This window comes from Pleurodeles waltl, chromosome 4_1, assembly GCF_031143425.1.
Source record: "Pleurodeles waltl isolate 20211129_DDA chromosome 4_1, aPleWal1.hap1.20221129, whole genome shotgun sequence".
Taxonomy (NCBI): domain Eukaryota; kingdom Metazoa; phylum Chordata; class Amphibia; order Caudata; family Salamandridae; genus Pleurodeles; species Pleurodeles waltl.
The window spans coordinates 449,592,318-449,604,473 of record NC_090442.1 but is presented as its reverse complement, the minus strand read 5'-3'; positions in this window follow the sequence as shown (position 1 = coordinate 449,604,473).

Below are 12,156 nucleotides of genomic sequence, written 5' to 3'. Positions count from 1 at the left end.
CCCTCCTCCAGCAGCAACCGCTGCAAATCCTTTCACAAGGAAGGGATAATAAACTGTGTTTGTTATCCCTTATTTGTGAAAGGGGCAGGGCCACAGGGGTGATGAGCAGAGGGGAGTGCACTGTGCACTCCCCTCACTGCACATGTGTGTTTGGCGGCCGGCCAAACATAGATGCACAGTAGGCTGTCTCTAGCCCAGCAACAGCCGCAGGGCAGACTGGGAGGCTGTGCCTTCAGCCTTCAGAGGAGCGAGGAGCAGCGCAGCCGGGGAGCCGAGGTATGTTTTTTTACATTTTATTTTATTTTTAATTATTATTTGACCTCAAACCCCCCTCCCACCACCCTGCACATCACCCCGCCCACAGGAACCCCTGCAAGTCACAACTGCATACACTTAGGCTTTCAATTATCCAATGCCTGAGTGGCAATTCTGAAAATGTTTACAAAATTGTAACTTTCAAAAAATACCAATTCCTCTAAACTGTATGGACTTTGATCAACTAAGATCAATTACAATTAAACGACTCTAGGCGGGCAAGCAGAGCAGAATCAACTGGAGGACATTCCAACAATCATAATAAAGGCCCTGATTTATAACGTATTATTTGATAGCTCAAGCACAATATGCACATCACAAGTATAGACATATCCCTTATTACTAATTTGAAAATGAACTCGCTTACCTAAATCCATTTATTCCAGTGTTATGAAAAAGGGTGCAAGACCAAATAAAGAAAATCACACAGCTGACCGCACATTATGGGTTTGGGGTAGACTAGCAGATATATGTAAAATTATAATACAATATTCGTCACTAATCCCTCTACTCGACAATCCTCGTATTAACTGCAGAGCCAATAGTAAAAAAGAAAGTAGGTCAAAGGTGTCTGAACTTCCTGGGGGATACATATGAAAATAAAGCCTATATAGTATTAAAAGAATACACACATAAAGGACTGTGTTCTCCAGTGGATTACTTAATATATATCACTGGGTACATTGTACAATATTTTACATGTTTCCGACATTGCCACTGGACCTTGCAGAATGGAAAATGTTATCTACGTTGATCAAAATCCGTTCCTGACAAAATAAGTTGGCAGTATGTATAACAGAATAATGCAGGGTGCACTTATGTAGAAGGTAGATTCTGCATTAAAAAATTGATGGACTATAACGCAGCACCAACCTCACTGATCATGTCATTAGACTGTTTGAAGCCTATGTGAAGGACATTCCTCAGGCACAATGGAGATTAATTGCACTGGCACTCATTATTGGGAAACGTAGGGTGGCCATGACCTGGAGAATGGATTGCTCACCGAAGTTCAAAGACTGCCCATGTGAATTAACACAATATAATATAATAGAAGTTCAAAACTATGTGCAGCATTGCTGTCAAGAATGTTCAGGCTTAGAGACAATTGTGAACCACTGCATATATACCTAGCACAAAGGCTATAACTTTAGAAATGCTTTGGACTTCTAGATGCCCCTAAATTAGAATATCTATTTATTTATTTATTTGAGGTATTTGTAGGGTGCGCACACTCATCCCCAGAAGGATGTCACTGTGCTAGATTGCTGCAGGCCCTAAAAGCTAATGCACTAGTCTTATCTTGGGGGAGCCGGGTTTTTAGGTTCTTTCTAACCTGATGTGGTCGGCGGTGAGACAAAGATCCATGGGCATTAGGTTCCAGTGGGCAGTTGCCCAATGGGAGAATGAGTGACCATTCTGACTTTTTTAATGCATTTGGCTTTGGCTAGTGCTAAGCTTGATGATTGCACGTTTCGCACAAGTTTTATAGAATTCCACCTTTGAAAGTAGAATTGTAGGTCCGGGGTCATAGAGTACCTTGTGAGCATGGCATAGAAGTTTAAACCTGACTCTTTTATGTATTGGCAGCAATGGAGCATTTTTATGATGCAGCTAAGCTATACCTGTTTTTGTTACAAGTGAGTTTGGCAGCTACATTTCGTATCAACTTAAGCCACATGAAAAGAAAGTTTGCCATGCCCAAAAAAAGGTCATTTTCTAAATCTAATCTACTTGTAACTTGTGCTTCAGTCGATCAGTCAATCAGGGAATTTGTAAACTACTCACCCGTGAGGGTCTCAAGGCGCTGAGGGGGTGGCTGCTACTGCCTTAACAGCCATGTCTTGAGATGTCGCCTGAAGTTAAGGAGGTGCTTGGTCCGATGTAGGTGGATGGGAAGAGTGTTCATGTCTTGGCGACGAGGTGCAAGAATGATATGCTGCCCGTGGTTGTTCTGCGGATACATGGGTCAGTGGCGAGGGCGAGGTCGGCGTGCAAAGCTGTCGGGTCGGGGTGTAGAAGGAGAGCTGTCTGTTGAGGTATTCTGGTCCGGTGGGCTGTGATGTGGCAGTGGCAGGGGATGTCCAGGATGAGGTGTGCGGAGGTGTTCTGGATGTGTTGCAGTCTTTTCTGGAGTTTGGCGATGGTTCCTGCATAGAGGGCATTGCCGTAGTCCAGTTTGCTGCTTACGAGGGCTTGGGTGACTGTTCTTCTGGTTTCAGTGAGGATCCATTGTAGATCTTCCAAAGCATACAGAGAGTGTTGAAGAAGGAGGAGGAGATGGAGTTGACTTGCTGGGTCATAGATAGTGAAGAGGCCAGGATGAATCCCAGGTTGCGTGCGGGATTAATGAGTGTCGGTGCGGTTCCCAGTGTGGCAGGCCATCAGGAGTCGTCCCATGAGGAGGGTGTTGAGCCAAAGATGAAGACCTCAGTCTTGTCAGAATTCAGTTTCAGGCATCTGTTCTTCATCCATTCGGCGATGGACTTCATTCCTTCATGGAGGTTGGTCTTGGCAGTGTCCTTGGTGAGGGAGAGGATCAGCTGGGTGTCATTGGCGTATGAGATGATGTGCCAGAAGTACAATTCTATACCAATCCATGGGGATCCATTTTCCCAGTGGTGCATTTCTAGGTGACTTGTGCACTTTACATTATCCAGGGAATTAGAAATGGCGGAACTGAAGTTGTTTAATTACTCGTCAAGAGACGTCTCTTTTCCAAGCGCTGGGTGGAATAATGACTTAAAAAAGATTCAGTGTTAGTTTTGCTCTAAGGTCTTTTAGTGGAGGTGGCGGGTCAGGTTTTCTTTTTAACTATTGGTTCATTTAGAGAGAAGTTTATTAATGTCATGTATTTTTGTCATTTTAATGCTTGAGAATAAGTCTAAAGTGTGACCTGCTATGTCAGTGTTTTACAATGAAGATTTAAATCTCCGATCATTAAAAATTGATTGTGTTTTAGGCTTAGTGGGGATAGTCAGATGAGGAGATTTGAAGCCAATTGGAAGTTGTAGACAGGAGGCCAGCACTTCCGAGCAGCACTTGTGCTTAGAATAACAGCTTGAAGGTTTACATTTCATAGTCTACTGTCAAAGAATTGTGTTCAGTGAGCAGATATATCTATCTTTAAAAATGATGGCAATTCCACCTCCATGATGGCCTACTCTGTCAGACTTCAAGATCTCATAGCCTATGGGAACTGCAGCAGTGATCACTTGTAAGGTGTAGCTATTGGTCCAGGCTTCCGTAATAAATATATAAAATCTGGGTTGGAGTCATTGATTAAATCACAAATCTCCATATAATGTTTAGGTAGAGATCTGGCATTAAACTCCATACATTTTAGAGTTAATCCTTCAGAATTATTAGATTGGTTCATGGAGGGTTCCTTGTTGGGCCAGCCTACCATTTGCAGTTAGTGCCTCTAGATGCTATAGTGTCCCTATCAAACAGGAGTCAGGGTCATGTTTGGTGATTCTACTTAGTGATAAAAGAGCTTCTTGAGAGAAGGATAATCTTACCCGTCTCTCTGGAGTGAAACAAGCAGAGTTCCTGGTGGCTGTGACAGTCGGGTATGGACAGGCACAGACAGGCTTGCTTTTGATGCACCAGCAGCAAGGCTGCACAACACCCTCATTCATATTCCTGAATTTCATGACAACTAAACCACTGACTTAAAAATGGCAGCCTGGAAAACACTCCACAGTCAACATAGTTTAAACAGATCACTGCCGAATCAATGCTAAATGCCAGAATGCAAATTATGTGTAAACACTAAACTACCCCCAATATTGATTTTAAAATGCCCACAGTAAAAACAGTATTATCAATAGAAAAATGTGTCAAATTTTAAAGATTAGATTTGGATTGTGACTACGATTTTGATCCCTACTTGTCTGGGGTTCATATCTCTGACAACTAGAGACTCAATTTCTTGCAATAGTCAATAGGCTCTTTCATATTACCCACTTGTGGGAATGCATGTGCCTGCTTTAAAAGGTTTATGCTGAAGTGGCACAATGTGTAGTAAAGCCCAGAAGACAACTGTTCATATTTTCTTAGTTCCCATGTTCTAGACCACATTTTGCTCCAAAGTTCTACAGTGATCCACTAACTCTGTGTTTGGATGTGTCAAATGTAAGGGCAAACTAGAAGGATATGTAGAGCCTAAATGGAACAGCGATTTTCACCATTCAACAGTGTCCCATTTTTTGAGAAATGATTCTGCTGGTTTTAAAAAATCTGTGCACTCACAAACTGCTGTTCTGTCTCCACTGTATGTACTCTGGCCTATATAAACATGACAGAATTGTCAAATTGGCATATTCAGACATCCTGTAGGGTTATAGCATATCATACTGGAAAATACATTGAGGGCAGGGAAAGTTAAAAGTCACCTGTGAACTGCAGAATGTTGTGCCACCCACTAGACTGAAAAAGACTAAGGGGGTCATTTTGACCCCGGCGGGCGGCAGTCGCCGCCCGCCTGGAGGGAACCGCCATATGGCCGCTCCGCGGTCGAAAGACCGCGGAGGCCATTCTGGCTTTCCCGCTGGGCTGGCGGGCGACCGCCAGAAAGCCGCCCGCCAGCCCAGCGGGAAACCCCTCCCCACGAGGAAGCCGGCTCCGAATGGAGCCGGCGGAGTGGGCATGTGCGACGGGTGCAGTTTGCACCCGTCGCGTATTTCAGTGTCTGCTAGGCAGACACTGAAATACACAGTAGGGCCCTCTTATGGGGGCCCCTGCCGTGCCCATGCCATTGGCATGGGCACGGCAGGGGCCCCCAGGGGCCCCGCGGCACCCCCTACCGCCATCCTGTTCCTGGCGGCCGAACCGCCAGGAACAGGATGGCGGTAGGGGGTGTCAGAATCCCCCATGGCGGCGCAGCAAGCTGCGCCGCCATGGGGGATTCCAAGGGCAGCGGTAAACCGGCGGGAGACCGCCGGTTTACCCTTTCTGGCCGCGGCAGAACCGCCGCGGTCAGAATGCCCTTTGGAGCACCGCCGGTCTGTCGGCGGTGCTCCCGTGGCCGGTGACCCTGGCGGTCACCGGCCGCCAGGGTCTGAATCAGGCACTATATGGCTTCAGGCTTATATGAGTAGCCTGACTACTGCAGCTTTTAAACCTGCAGTAAGATACGCTTAGCTAGTAGTTGTAACTCACACAGCAGGGTGCTCATATTTCATGCAAGAATTTAGTGCTAGCATGTTCTTTCAGCGACAAGGCTTTAACAGATATTTTTTGTCATTCATAAGGCTGTATCTGATCACCTGAGGAAAACTAAAATGCTAATAAAATGCTAACTCTGACTTAAAATAAGCTACAGAAATGATAGAATGACTGTTTTTAATAGTTATTAAAAAATACATCCAAGGGTGAAGTTGGAGTTTTTATAAATGTATAGGAAAGACAACTTTTCCAAAGTTAGACTTTTCCTGCCTGAAGCTCCAGTAGGCTAATTAGACCTGAATGGCAGCCCCTGCTCACACTTGTACCCAGGACAGAGAAGTGTACTTCAAGGGTCAGTTGGCTGACCTCATGTATGCCCAGAGGACACAAAAATATTAAAACGGCTTTTCCTGGAGTGACCTGATTTGTAGCAACCTAAAATAGTCTTTCTAAAATGCTCTGAGACAGTCAGCAGTATGTATATGTGCAAAGTTAGCAGTAAAACAATAACATGCCTGATTCCTAGGACAGCAAGATCAATCAGGTGGCAGCAATTCTATGTCAAGACTGGAGGCTCAGATTATGCTTCTCTTTCAGTGCTTTAAAATTCACAGCAGCCAATCAGTACAAAGTTAGAAAAATACTACATATCCCATGAGCATCCTAATATCACATGAACAAACCATAGAGCCCAGCCCTCTATAACCTGTGAGCAACATAATGCCTCTTCTGTCTCTATTCCTGATTATTATAATGCTGATAATATATATATATATATATATATATATATGCTTGCTTTGTGATTCTGATTTGATCGCATAACTTTAGATCAAGTCTCATCAATAATGGCTTAATATGAGGAAGAGTCAGGGGAAAGATACTACTACGATGACTATATGGGGTGATTTGGACAAGACTTGATCTATGCACCAGATGCCGGGGTTCGCCACACTGTAAATGTTGCCTTGGCCAAGGCGATTCAGCTAATTAAACAACACTTGGTTGGTTTTGCCGAACAGCAGGGCTGGATTCCTGCCTCAACGCCTCACAGTGAGGAATCTTCCGTCCTTCAGGAAACTTCAGATTCTATGACTGATACTAATCCTCATGTGATTGATTTTGAAAAAATGTATGTGATCCCTTGCTAAAGAACACAACTATACCGCACCTACTAATCTCAAAACCAGTACTCAAGGAGATTCTGATTCTTCATCCTCCTTTCAGGAACCAGCTCATGATGAGTATTCTGTTCCTTGCAAGCATCAGAAGAAATCTCATCATACTGAGGTGGCCCCCCACACTCCTAAAGTTCTTACTTCGTTCCTGAGGATATTATTCTTCCTAGGTCATCCGTAAGGGCCCGTCAGACTGAGGTGGTAAAATATGTTCAAGCGATTATATGCAACACAGCTTCTAAAAGGTTGCTAGATCTTGACTGCAAATGTCCCATACTGGATTTCCCTACTAAGGTCATGGAGACCCGAGATTGACCCTACACTGGTCACCTACCTTAAAAACATTTCAAAAGATCCTAAGAGGACATCGATCGTGCATGGCAAAATTGCCAGGATAAGTAATTCGACGTCTCTGGTTCTCTCACTAAAATTGTGGAGCTGAACTTCCACACCAAGGAGTCTAGAGCCCACATCGATCCCGACATTCTATTGGGCTGGACCCAATGAGCTTTGTGTTTCCTGGGAAATGCTATCCTCATTAAGATGGACCCCAAGCTGACCAATCTTGCCACTTCAGAGTCAGGCCACTTGGCTCAAAGTCTACTGTTTGGTTCTCCTTTCCTTGAGGAACTGTCCAAATAAGCTGCAACATCAGTGAATCTTGATAAGGGTCAAGGCTCCATCAAGAAGATACTTCCCCACTTTTTGGCAGGGCCAGACGCTTTTGAGGGCAAGTCTTTGGCCGTAGCTTTCACCAGGGTCCTCAAAGAGGCGACTGTCCACCAGTTTAGGGGAGGTTACTAGGATTCCTACTCCTCCTCCACCTTCTATCCTTCCGAAGCAAGGGTGGGGTTGCAACACTTTCTGGAAAGTAAAGCCTAGAGGCTCCTAAACCTCCTGTCATGACTCCAGTACTACAGGTGAGCCTAATTCCAATATCAAATGTGATTTTGGGGGGCAGAACCGGGTTGTTTCTTCCCAACTGGCAAACAATTACTCAGGACCCCTGGGTTCTGGAATCCATTCAGGGTTACAAGTTGGAGTTGTATGATTCTCCTTTTCAGGGGGTTCCTCCCCCCAAGAAGTATTTTTCCCTATGAGGTCAGGAATTCATATCCTCAGAGGCGTCCAATCTTCTGGTCAAAGGTGCCATTGAGGAACCTCTTCTTCACGCGTGTGGCTTCCTGAGCCCTATTTTCCTTGTGAAGAAGAAGGCAGCGGATCCCATTGAGTCCCCAATCTCAAGGACTTCAACAGATGGATTGTCTACCGCCATTTCAAGATGAAGGGCATCCATTTGTTAGGAATGTATTATGAGAAAAGAACTGGACTGGACTGAATAGATCTAAAAGATGCCTATTTGAACATTTCTCTTTTTCCAGCTCATTGTCATTTTCCGCAATTTCTTTGACAGGGTCAGTAATTCGAGTAAAAGGTCCTGGCTTTCAGCCTTTCATCAGCCCCTGGTGCTTCACAATGCAGGAGATAGCAGAGTCTCTTCGGGCCAGAGGTGTTCATCTGATTATTTATCTCGATGACATCATCGTCATGGCACAGTGCCTCGTACTTCTCTTTACTGACTTGGAATGGGCGATCTCTCTCCTTCAGGACTTGGGATTCATTGTGAACAGTTAGAAAGCCATTCTAGCTCCTTCCCAGCAGATGGAGTTTCTGGGTTTTCAGGTGGATTCTGTCCTGACCCAATTAATTCTTCCCTCTCTCAAGATCCACAACATCAAGAAGTAACTGAAATCAATGTTGTGCAAACAGATGGTATCTTTGAGATGCATAGCCTGCATGGTGGGCCTACATTCTTCCTCTATACAGTCAATCTTCTCGGGCCCCTCCATTATCGGGCTCTTAATTATCTAAAGAGCTTTCATCTCCAGAAGGGCCTCAGTTATTCGGACCTGATTCCCCTATCTATGGAAGCAAGGACAGAGATCCAACGGCGGCTAGAGCACATGGATGCCTGGAATGGCAGAGCAATCTGTGGATCATCTCCGGAGATCGTGATCTAGTCCGATGCCAGCCGTTGGGGCTGGGGACCCCGATGTGGACAGATATCTATGGGAGGCCGATGGTCCAGGGTGGAACTGGACCTTCATATGAATTGCTTGGACCTTTTGGCGGGTTCTTCCTTGATCCGGAGCCTCTCTCCAGAAAAGACAGATTGTTGCATCCTCCTTCAGATGGACAATGTGTCCATGGTGAGATATTTCAACAGACTTGGCGGGACAAGATCCCGCATGCTGGTGGTGATTGCCAAAGGTTTTTCGCACTTTTGCCTTTAACATTGGATATTCGTGGTAGAGGAATATATCCCGGTTTGGAACAATTCTGTAGCGGACTGGCAGTCTTGCCACCTGAGGAACTTAAGCGATTGGAGACTGCACTCAAGGGTCTTCCATTCTCTTCAACGTCATTGAGGTCCTTTCTCAAAAGATCTTTTGCCTCCTGTCTCAACCAGCAGCAACGTGAGTTTTTCAGCTGCTGTCCAGATCTGGAGGTATTAGCGATCAATGCTTTTCTTCCGGATTGCTCCCCATTCCTATGTTACACCTTCCCTCCGTTCATGATGATCCCCAGGGTCTTGGCTGTAGTTTGTCGTCAGATGGCTGAGCAGATTCTTGTGACACCCCTCTGGAAAGCACAGGCTTGGTTTCTGATAATCCTGGAAATTACTTGTGCCTCTCCAGTACTTCTTCCATTGCCTTGGAACCTACTTTTGGATCCCTTTGGCCTTCCTCATCCTCGGGTTCAGTCGTAACACCTCACTCTACTAGCTTGGAGACTTTCAGGCAGAGATGGAGTGTCCTAGGTCTTTTGAGAGAGTCTACTGAATTTATCTCCAAGGTCTGGTCAGCGGGTACCCACAAGCGCTACACTTTCTTCTGGCATGGCCTATAGATCAATAAATAATTTCAGATCAGCCATATCGGCTGGTCATTCCCATATTGACAGCAAGCTTGTTGGCGAGCTCCCTATTATGTGCAAACTCTTATGAGGGGTTTGCTTAAGCAGTCTTCCTCTGCCAAAGTATTGTTCCCTATGGGACATCAATATAGTTTTACGTTTTTTGGAATCTTGGTCTGCTGATAAGTATGTTTCTAGGAAACAGCTTTCTGCTAAGCTTACCATGCTTTTGTGCCTAATCTCTTGTAAGCAGGTTTCTGAGGAACCTACTCTAGACTTGGCAGAGAGCGTATTTTCTTCTGAAGGAGGGACTTTTTTCTATCTCTCTTCTCACCAAATGTCATTCTAGGATGGTGTTGTAGCCTAGTTATCCGGATAAGGCTAAACTCTGTGTGGTTCAGTGTTTGAAAACGTATGAGGTAAGTACTACTGAATTTTGTTCTGACATGGTGGTCAGTTGTTGATTTGAAAAAACCTTTGTCTCCAGAATCATCAGCTACTCTGGCTAGATGAATCTGTTGGCTTCTAAATGAAGCAGGTTTTGATAACCCGATATTTGGTGCTCACACTGTCAGGGGTGCCATGGCATTCAAATAATTTTCATTGGGTTCTCGTCTTGTAGACATTCTAAAGGTGGCTAATTGGTCCTCTGAGTCCACTTTAAAATCTTTCTATCATAAACCTATTGTGGCTATTACATCTGTAGTGGTGGTTCAGCTTTAAACTAGCATAATGTGAGCCTCCGGTCCCAACATAGAATAAAAGAATTTCTAGCATTCGCGTCAAGAACTTTTCATATCTATTCAGGACGCAGAAACGAGGATTACCCATTCAATTCTCTGTTGTTTTCTTTCATTCATTAATAATGATTTGTTCTGATGTTTTATTTCATGGTTTGAGTATTATGAAATGTGTGATGTATAATAATTTTATTGATGTTATTTGAGTGTTTCCTCTTCTTCCCTCCCTTTTGTATATGTGGATGTGGTGACACGTTTGGCAGAATAGTGTTTACTGCTTTGCTATTATTTTTTCTTTAGGAAACAATGACAAGTGACCCTTCTCCTTCCCTTCTGGTGTGATATGAGGAACCTCATCCTTCTCCTCTTCATTAGCTTTCGGAGTTGGTTCGGCCTTTGTTGGTCTTTCTCCCCATGTGCTGCGTTTCGGTTGGAGTTGGAGTTCCTCCTTCTGGTTTGGTCCTGCCATTTTGAGATTTAGAGGCTGTTTAACTGTCATCAGACTTATGCAAAGAAAGAGATGGTATTGTGTTACTCACAGGTTATCTATGGCTGAGTTCTATGGTCGGTCATGAGATATTAGCATGTTCATGGAACATGTTGTGTTTTTCTAACTTTGTACTGATTGGCTGGCTGTTGTGAATCTTAAAGCACAGAAAGAGAAGCATAATCCTCGCCTCCGTGTCTTTAATAGAATTGAAAAATTCTTGACATGAATGCTAGAACATTTTTTATCCTTCTATCAATTTGCAGCGCCTCACTTACACTCCTGAACTGCATAACAACTAGAATACTAACCTAAAAATGGCAGCCGGAAAACACTCCCTAATGGGCATGGTTTAAGCGCATCACGGCCGACTCAGTGCTAGATGCTGGAATGCGAATTATCTGTATACAGTAAAATGCCCAATACTGATTTTAAAATATCCCAAGTAAAAACAGTTTTGTCAGCAAAAATGCACCAAGTTTTAGGGCTAGATGTATCAAACTGTTTTGCATTCGCAAACGGTGAGAATTGCAAAATTCCACGTTTCGCGAATGCAAAATAGCCATACAGAATGTATGAAAGGCATTTGCATTGCAAGTTTAAGGAATCGCTAAAATAGCGATTCCCTAAAATTGTGACTCAATTTTGTGAATTTCAAATTGCGATTCCCTGAATAGGAAATTGCAAATAGGAAATTCCTATTTGCGATTCACTATGCACATGTATCAAGCATTTCCTAAATGTGAACTGGGCATTTAGGAAATGCAATTACCACCGAGTCCAAGTTGGTGAAAAACGTGCAATTTTAAAAAATGCATTAACATGCATTTTTTTAAGTATGTAGCACATACTTTGCCTTGGTTTTGCACTTCCTAATTTGCAATTCCCTAATAAGGAATCACTAATTAAGAAATGCAAAAACATTTGTACCTATGGGCCTGAATTTCTTACTAGCGATTCCCTAATAGGGATTGTGATTCTGTGGAATCGTTATTAAGGAATCACGATTTTCTTACACTCCACTTTACATTTCTTAAATAGGTGTTTCTTACAATTGGATATTAAAGAAAAGCAAAACAGTACTTTGATACATCTGGCCCTTTGAGATTATAACAGTAAACAGTGTTTCTAAAGTGCGCTCAGACAATTCGCAGCAAGTACATTTGCAAAGTAAGCAGTAAAACAATAAAATGCCTGGTGCCTAGTGCAGCAAAATGTGCCTACTCTGCTTTACTAAACTTGACTAATATTGATACAGTCTGGCCTGAGATGTTTTTCTCTGTTTCAGGTTATCTCTTTAATGATATGCATTGCTCTTCTTGAATGCTAAATTGTTTTAATGCTAAGTCAATTA